Source organism: Drosophila kikkawai, chromosome 3L (genome assembly GCF_030179895.1).
Source record: "Drosophila kikkawai strain 14028-0561.14 chromosome 3L, DkikHiC1v2, whole genome shotgun sequence".
NCBI lineage: Eukaryota > Metazoa > Arthropoda > Insecta > Diptera > Drosophilidae > Drosophila > Drosophila kikkawai.
This window is the reverse complement of record NC_091730.1, coordinates 3,797,248-3,807,574: the sequence shown is the minus strand read 5'-3', so window position 1 is coordinate 3,807,574 and position 10,327 is coordinate 3,797,248.

The window sequence follows — 10,327 nt, the reverse complement described above, 5'->3', positions numbered from 1 at the left end:
TTCCTCCGTTACGTTGCAGCCACAAAAAGGGGCGGCTAAAAGGCAGAGAGGCAGAGAGAGACAACTTTTCGGGGTGCTAATTGAAAAACCCAATATTTGTCTAGTCTGTGCTCTCGGGGTGGCTCTCCATGCACCACAGTACTTTAACTCCGTTGGTGGTTACTCCCATGGCGGCCATTTTCCCCGACGATCGCTGGGAAAACTTGTTCGGGAAAGGTGGCCAAAAAGAGGAAAGAAATCAGTTAAACAAACAGGAAACGCCCCGAAGTACTGGGACGGACTGTGGAGAAAGGTAAAAGGCAAATGTCAAGGGCACTTTCTATGAGAAAGAGACAAGTAAATTGCATTTCCAACAGAAAACTTTTTAAAATACTATTACTATTATACAAAAAAACATAGAAAATATTTTAGAAATTTTTGTAGTCACAAATTTATATGAGTTAAGTTAAAATACAAATATGTGGTTGTTCATGGACATATTTTTATGGTATAAACTTTTTTAAATTGTTTTCTAGTTAACAAGAAAATTGATCGTTTTCATAAGCTAAAAGAAAACCACATAAAAACCCTTTTCAAATTAAAATTAATATTTTTTCTTTGATAAATTATATTTCAAAAATAATAATAATAATCTCACTATCATCCCGATTTCCTTTACAAGTCTTAAGAGTCCCCACAATTGTCTCCATTGACTGGCACAGCCCACAACTCCCTCTACTTGGCACCGTTTCGAATGTGTAAATCTGGGCTATATATCTGAACGATGTGGCCATAAACATCAACAGTTCTGCACCTTTTTTAATGGGCATTGCCATTATGCGCTCCGCCTGCTTTTTATGGACTTGCTTTGCTCGCTGCACCGTAGACGTTGCGTCGACAGTTTTTTCCCAGAAAAAAACACAATTGAAGAAGAGAAGGCATGTGCCCAACCGGATTCCAGACCAGATCCGATACCCCATCAACATTTACATCATTATTCTCCTTCGGCACTCAGCACTTATTACAGATTTGATATACAGCCCAGGAGGATGGGAGGATGGAGTTTGAGGAAGCCCTACGACAACGGGATTTCGGAATGGCAGGGCAGCCTTTAAATGTTTGTATTATTGTTGGAAATAAACTCTGACTTTATATTGTCGGGGATTAATGATATTGTTTCCCCTAAATTTGTTAATTACTAGCAAACAAATTTGTGTATACAAACCGTGCTTGAGTTTTTATGCATTTTCTATAGAATTTTTGAGTGATTGCATTGGATGAAGGAGACCTGGGGGCATGTGGATGTTGGTGGAATGGGGTGAAATGGAGTTGGGATAATTATATATTTAAATGGGAATAATAGGAGGGAATATGTATTTATTTGAAATATATTTTTATATATTTTTTCAGGGGTGAAAACTTGTTATTTAAAACCAACTTGATATTGTTTGTAGGTCACTAATTATCTAAAAAATATTTTTTTACCACAAAACTAAATATTGTAAATATATCTAAATATATAAAAATATAGAAATAATCTTGAAATATTATATAAATAATAATTTACTCAAGAAATGTCTATAAAACTTTTCCATTCACCTTAACTCTTTATTTTCGCTCACATAAATCCCCCAAAAACCCCTCTAAACCCAACACCTTTTCCCAACTCAGCCCTCTTTTAATTGCTTTCCAATATCCAACCAATTAAGAATTTTCCTTCCCCCCCTCTCTAGCATATGGAAAACCGCAGTGGGCACAACTCCCGAGCAAAGCATCAGCATTAGTTTAAAAACAATACAAAGTAAACAAACATTAGCATGCAAAACATCTGTTTAGCTGGGAATCCGAATACGAGGAGCAGGAGAGCCGCCGCCGAGTGGGAGTGATCTCCGTGGAAGCGCCTGCAGCCAATATATCAATTACATGTCGATGTCGAGTCGAGTCGAGTCGAACATAATGCAACATGGCAAATGAATACCGGAAAATCCCGGGACTGCAACTCGCCTGCCTGCCTGTCTGTCAGCCCAAGTCAATCAAAATCGAATCTTGCGCTGAAAAGCTACAAATGCCTTATTGTCAAAACAATTAGTTTACCAAATTACATGAAAATATTCCTTAAATGCTCCACAAACATTTAACGCGCTGATTTGACACATGTCCGGGTCGCGAGGGACTCTGGTCGGGTCGTCTGCTGTCACAATCTATCAGGGAATGGGAAAGGGAATGGTTGGAGCTGAGATGGATACGATGGTTTTGGGTGGATCCGGATCTTGGAGGCTGAAGACTGGCCCAAGGGGGGGGTGGAGTCCACAGTCCATTTGTGGCATGTCGCTGGCATCTGTGAATGCCAGGGAGCTGGGGGATCTTGAGATCTGGCATGATTTTACAGGGATGTGGTTGTAAAGCTTTAAAGTGGGGGGTTTTAAGGCTAAGTTCTTATTTGAAAAAGGGTTTCTGCTTTAAGATAACATATTTTTGAAGCTTTAAGAATCAAATCAACAGTTTTTAAGGTTTTCTGGTTTAATCTCCATCCCTCCCTGGACACTTGGCACCCCCTTTAGCCACGCCTCTCCCCATTTTGAACTTGCAATGGGATGCAGTGTGTTTTATTTCAAATTCACACGAACGCCAAGCCTGCTGCTGCTGCTGCTGCGGAGGAGAAAAGTCCCGGTTCGGATCCGCTTTGTATACACAAAAACACGGACCAAATAGAACCGAAAAAAGCCATGGGGAGTATATCTCGTAAATTAACGGCGTTCCATTCCGCTGTTAGTTTTCCATACTCAGTATTTTCCTTCTTTTCTGTCTTTCCTCTTTTTTTTCACTCACTGCTCGTTTTCGTTTTGGCCATAAAATAAAGTTTCGAGAAGCGTATAAAATTTATAGCGATCCGTTTTTGGAGAAAATCTGACAGCAAACACCTTACATTCACTCCATAGACTTTCCTTTCCCACCCCCTTGAGCGATCTGTTTTGATTGACAGGACTGCCGGGGCGTCTATATATTGTCTATAACTGCTACTGTGTCGGGGGGACTAATGCAATTCGCATTTCTGTGCAATTTCACAGGCGATTTTGCAATTGCAATTGCAGGCAACGCGAGGGGAAACAAAGAACTAAGCAGCTCAGCTCGGCGTAGGATCCTTGGCCCTTTATTCACGGACGATTAGGTTCCTGGGAGAATGGTGGTATTATCACAATTTCCACGATATATGTGCACTGGAAGAAAATTTAGTTTAAGTTATAATAACTTTAGAGAAGAGTGGTTTTAGATCTTAAGGAAACTTTAGTATCTTACTTGGGTTTACATTTATTTTATTTAATTTTAAATTGAAGGTTTCTATTAAAATTTGCTTTCCCCATTTTAAATCTTCTTTGTTTTTTTCTTTCTAAACCCATTATTTCCCCAGTGTATCTCCCTGAGAAAGGCAGGTTTTTAGGGGCGCTACGCCTCGACATTTAAGGTGCTTACATGGGTTGCTCTCTTTTTTTTCCATTATTCCGCTGCTGCTCCTGTCTTTGGCAAATTCCGGGGAATACATTTGTGCAACAATTTGGTTTGGTGGTGAGCTCATCCCCTGCGACCCCTGCAGGCTGGCAAGCAATTTTTGTTAGCGGATTCCCACTCGAAACGAAACCCTGGTGGTCCCGTCCATTTCCACTCACTCTCCAAGCTGGCAAGGCAACCCCTTTCGCGCAAAACGAACTTTAGCATAACAATGGCGTTGCGACTTCTTCGTCTCCGGGAAAAGTTGGGGGGGTTTATGGAAATTAGCCCGGTACACAATGCCTGCAGCGTGGAAGGACCAAAGGACCGACCAGGGATGCCAGCCTGCTGATACCGAGGACAGCACACAGGACAAAGGCAGAAGAGAGCTGCCAGGATGCGTCGCCAGAAAATTAATTCATTTATATGCAGAAAATTCAATGTTACAATGTTATCAATTCTGGCCCAGCGGCAATTCGGCCAAAGAGCTGAAGAGCTGGCCCAAAAGGGTGGGCTTAAAGGTGAGCACAGTTGGTGAGGGATCACGTTTACCACAAGGAGTGATGAGTTAATTGATTGTGGGAAGGATTGACTCCCAGCATATGCCTAGAGATTAGTGTCCTTGAAGCTTAAGGATTATCAGAAAAAACTAAGCTTAACTTTGTTTTTAAAACTATATTTTAAAGACTAGCAGAAACAATCCATTAAACGGAAAACCACCATCTCAAAAGCCACACCCACTTCCCCTCTCTCGAGACCCAAAACAAATATATACCCGAATGACCCATTCAAATCCAATATCACCCGCCTCCAAGTACGGTCATTTCCGACCGGAATAAGTGTCAAGTCCGAACGCGACAAATAATTTCCATGCAATTTCAAGTGCATATTCAAATTACACTCGATATTTTACGAACTCTTGCCTTCGATTGGGCCTCGTCGGAAAAGGGAGCCCCGTTAATGAAATGTGACACGTATTTCCCCTGGCCCAGCACGGGATCTGGATCTGGGGATCTGTATATACTTGTATATATACGAGTACGTAGTATGGACATGGTTATGAATGCCCCGTCCGCTGTGTAATAAATATGAGACTCATTAAGAAAACCATAAATAAATGCAGCGTCAGGGCATGACCAACAATTAAGTGCGAGGAGCAGGCCCAAGATCATCGTCCAATCTGGTCTCCAGCTCCGACCGATAAAAGAAGCGACCAAGGAGGCAAGGACAGTGGTTGGAAATTATAGATATTATAAAAGAATAAATAGGAAATAATAAAAACTTAAAAGTCTTAAAAAAACTAAAAAAAAATTGTTTGTTAATTTTTAATGTACAAAAATAAATATTAATAAATTCATAAATGTTATAAATTTATTGTTAATAAGTCTAACAGATGGTAAGCAGTATAGTCCTCTATAATTCCCAACTAGTTCTATCTTAGAACCTATGATAATAAGTAAAATCGCGACATGAAAGATGCTTCAGGAAATTTTCCCTAACAATTTATTATCAAAATCTCATATGTATTTTAATAGATTTTCATATTAATATATTTAAGAATTTAAAAATAAATTATTTCTATTATATTGGTATTTCTTAGATTTTTTATAACATCTCAAACCACTGTTCCCTTGGCCCCCGACAATGTTTAGGGCCTGGGCCTCTCCGGGCAGTTCGGGCTGCCGGAGATGTAACATGAGCAAATAGTTTGATGAGGGCTAGGGCAGGGCATGACGTCCACAAAAGTGTCGCCCGGCAGTCTGGCCCGACGGTCTGGGGTTTTAGGTTTGTCGTCTCAAAAACGGACTTGGTCGGGGACTCGGTCTGGTGGCCACTTGAGCCAGCCCAGTGACAAATTTCCATGCCCAAAAATAGCATGACACTTGCATTCGATTCAAATTGGGTTTCCTAAGATCCCAAGACTGGGACAGGTTTTATGTTTGCTGTAATTTTCTGTATGCAGCTGGGGGTAGAGATGCAGCTCGGGAATGCCCAGGCTGTGAATTTACCCAGAATTTCCATAGAAATTCCAAGGACTCCCCCCCTGTTTTGGCTTGTGAACTCCGGCACCTGTGCGCAATAGATACAGAGCGAGAGAGGAGCGATGCTCGTGCGTAGTATATGAATGTATACCAAGCACGAGGGAGTCTATTATAAATTGGGGCCTGGGGCTTGTTATGGATAAAAAACAATCAAGGATATACACACATAACACACACTCGTGCTGTGGCGCCCACTCCTGATTTCTTCTTTGATTTAACATATGGCCAGGGCTCCAGCCAATATTGAAAACCCAATTCCAACCCGAGTTTTTTCTGGTCTTGGATGCCGCCGCCGCCCCCAATCGATTGCACAATTTTTCGCATTGTCGCCCTTTCTGGCCAAGCAACCGGCGGCTACTTGGCCGCGCCCATTTCGTGTCCGAGCTGCGCCCACGGCTTGAATGCGAAATGATGACGACGACACACACACGACCCCGACCACTGGCAATCCCTCCCTGAAATCACCAGAGACGAACAACTCCCTCCGGAACCCGAAAGCGCCCCGGCAATATTTACTCTGAAAATATTATTCGCGCATATGGACTTGAGGACGTAATCCATAATTGGTTTGACCGTTTGCTCGTTCATTCGCCATTTCACTCAATAAGTGGAAAATATATTCCAAGGATTGGGCGGCACACAAATTCGATTAATCAGAGGAGGGTCTGATTTCTTTATTTGCTGATGGAAGGAAAGTCGATACTGATTTTTGGAGCAAATATATATATATATTCATATATTATTAATATTCATGGGGTGACATCATCAAATGGAGAGGGAGTCTTAGTTTTAAGAGGTTCTTTAAGGTAGAAGAAGTATTTTTGTAATAGTTTAAAAACCAATAAGGTATATATTGAAATCTAAATGCTAAATACCACAGAAAATGGGTATATAAATAATTTTTAAATTTAATTTATAGTTAATTTATAACCCATCTGACTTTATTGGATATAGACAATACAGTTTCAAGAAGAGAGGACCATTTAATTATGAAATTTTACCTAAAATCTATAGTATCTATAGTAATATTGATCCTTTCTAGAATTAATTTTATGCCAAGTGATGATAGAGACTCCCCCTTTTTAATCAATAAATCAATTAACTCCCATAAATTACCCTAAAATCACGCCCAGCCAAGTGCCAGCCAGCCGAATCATTGATGAATCCCAACTAGCCGCAAGTCGAGGCCCTAAATCACTTGGTGTAATGCTCTTCAAATTAGCCTGCCATTTGTCAGATCAGTGTCCCTCCTGTCCCTCCTCTTGGAATATGAATCATTCCGCCTAATGAATGTGTCTGTCACTGGCTGTCAACACGTTGCTAAGGCAAAGCCAGAGCCAAAGTTTCCCCCCAGAAGCAGTGATCTTCCGACACCGATCGTATATAGTCTTGGGGTCCCTCCTTACTCCCAAAATATGAAATGGAGCAGGAGGTGGGAGGAGCAGCGCCTGGCTGGAGGCTATATTTAATGCAGAGTGACATTAATGTCAGGCACAATTAGTCGGGGTGGAAAAGCGGAAAAGCAAAAAGGCCAAAAAGGAAGAAAAACAGAGAAAAAGAAACAATCAAAAAACGATAAACGGAGGCGAGCAGAAAAATGGGCAACCAGAAATAATTTGACAGCCTATCTGGGGCTGCTGGGAGTATTAAGATGTTCCCCGGGTCTGATCAGCCACTGATGATCATTGATCACTTTGTTATTCCAGCTTCGATTTGATTGATTCAGTTCTCATTCTTTTCTATTTTTTGTGGTACGTGTGCGAACCCGCTGAAACCCTCTATTGTCTTGCCATTTTTTGTTGCCAATTCGTAAACAAACAATTACCCAAACAAAGCATCGATAGATACTTCTCCTCCGTCCAGGAGTCGCCTTATATCACCTTTCCGCAGAGAATAGAACGCAAACTCGAGCACGGTGGCATCCTCGATCTATATATCCCAATCCCAACTGTGCTATATCCCACATCCCATTGTCCGACCGACTTTAATCCCCGCCTGCGGCTTTGGATATCTCAATACCGCCACCCGTTACAGTTGCTCTTCGGATGCGCTCGGCTTGATCCCCTGATCTCTTTGTAGTCGTAATCCTCCGCCCGGGGACCGATAGCTATGCCTGCTAATTTATATAAAAAACAGCCTCCTTGCTAAATTGTTCCTTTTTTTCTAGTATATATCTCATTGCTGTGTTGACGCTTTTCTCACACAGTTCGACATGAGGCAGAGGCGGGGGAGACGCGTGGTATATGTGTATAAAGCGAATCGGATAAAAGATATAGCTGCGAATCGTGTTTATATTGAGGGAAGAGCAGAGCAGACAAGATTTTACAGTGGGTGGTTAGAGTGTATCAATGGTTAACTAGGAATTTGCGAATATTAGAGCATTTATAAGCAATAGAGGGTTCTTATAAAGGTTGTTTATAAATTTGTTATAATTAAAAGAAACCTTTCATATTTATTTTTAAATATAAATAATATTTTAAGCCGCTTTAAAATCAAATAAATAAAAACTATATAGGAGATTAAGGATTTTTCCTGTAAATGTTTAAATAAAATTCACATAAAATACCACCTTATCAATGACTATTTTATAATTTAAAAGCAATTTTTTAATCCTACTTAAATCGGTTATTAATATAGTTAAACCTTGTTCACAAAGTATGAAAAATATTCTTTCAATAATAAAGTAAGGAAAAGTCAGATAATATATCACAGAAATCTAGTCTTTATCTATTTCTTTGATCCATAAAAAGAGCTATCTTAACTAGGTGTTCGATTAAGGTAGCTTGTTGTATGGCTCATAATAATATTTATCTAAGTTTATCGAACTTTAATCTTTATGATTGTTCCAGAAAATCAAGTACTATCTTTATTATACCTATTCCCACACATCATAATATTCTAGATACAAGAAGCTCTTAATAGAACATAAAATCAAGTACTTATCTTTATACTTCTCATTACTATAATGTTATTGTTTTCCAATAAAAATGTATGATATCTGAGGGGAACTCGGATACCTGTTCTCCCTTAAGCACTGGCCACACCCACTGTGCCTCACTGCCTGCTTCCAAGGGGGCAGCAGGCTCCACTGTGCTGCCACAGTGGCAACCACATAAACGGGCACCGGCGGCGGCGTCTGCCGTTTGGGGGCGGCGAAGATCAAAGGCCAGCTAGCGGTGCCTGCAAAACGGTTAAATCTTTTGAAATGTGCGCACTTTTTGACACCCAATTTGTTTAGAAGTGTGCGCCGCCAGCTGGACCAAAGGGGAGCCTAAGGGGGGTTGGCTGATGGGGGAGGCTGTGCGAGCAGTTCATAAAATCGCAGCTACACAGGGGGAAAATATGCATATAATATATGCATATATCTGTATCTATTAGCCATTTTAATCTAAATTATAAATTGATCCTTAAAAATATTACTTAAAGATTAATGAATTATTATTACTTTCATTTTCATTATAATTTCAAAGCATCTTTGTATTTTTTGGTTTTTTTTAAATTATTTTAAGAAGATTTTATTCAAATAAAAATACAAAAAAGTATGCCAGAAGGATAATAAATATTGAATAAAATTCTTCAAGATTTTTCCTTAATTTTTGTAATCCTTAAAAGCCTTAATTTATCTCTCTGTAGAAAGGAAAACTATCTAAGTGAGAGCAGAGGGAGATGCAGCACATCAGTGGGCAACTTTTTCTGCGAATTTCATTAATAAAACTGTCGAAAGTGTTGGGCATCAAGTGCCTTGGCCCCCATCCCTCTGCCTCGATACCTTTGGACAGGTAAAACGGAACAATCAAACGAAACTTTTTGTTTTTAATAAAAATTCAAAAGATTTACATAGCTTCGCCTTGCTAGCCAAGTAATTCCACTTAAAATTCTGTAAAAGCAAAAGAAATCACTGATGAAGGAGGTGGGAGCTCATTCCACTTCATTCATAAAAACGAAGAGAGTGCGAGAGGCAAACGCTTAATTAAGAATTTTTCCAAATAAAAATGCACAAGTACTTGGTGGAAATGGGATAATAATAAGTTTATTGATTTGGGAAATGCCACAAACCGGATGTTTATACGCTGCACACATCATCATCATCAGGGATCGGCTGGGATCTTAAGCAACGTGTGAATTGCAACGGGATTAACAGGCTCAACCGCAGCCGGAAGAAACCCGATATATCCCCACAGTATTTGCCATTTTCCCACTGGCCAAATCCTGGCCAGCAAGTTGGTAAGTCAATCCGCCGCTTAGCCAGTTTACGGAATTTCCCTGGATGGCCATTCTCCGCCAAAGTCAAAACATGCGGTTCAAGTTGGGAAAAGACCCGAGCGGTAACCCACCCAGGAGGTCGTCGGAGGCTGGATTTATTTAGACAAAATGACTTTGCAAATGAGATTCGGCCCGCACAGTCCTGGCCACCGAAGATGTCAATATTATCATGGGATGTGTGGTGGGATGTGCAAACAGCAGCCAGGACTACCTGCTGCTGGCGACCGGAGGTGTGCATAGTTTCGGTTAATTTCCAACACCTCCCCGGCACTCGACTCGCGCAACGTGACCTGTGGCCCCGGGGCTGGATTTGGATTGGGTTTTTGGGATCGACTGAATGGGTGTCCGAGCTGCCAAGTGCCGCATGTAGCCGTAATCGATGTGATTAGGCCGTGCCGGGGCCTATGGCCTAACCCTTGGCCCCCATGGACGAGCAATCAATAATTCCCAATCGCCCGACCCGGGCAACTCGGTGACGTATTTGGACAGCCACTGACAGCCAAGCAGGCCCAAAAGAAACAACCAAGATCGTTTGGGAAATTGACCAGACGAAGATC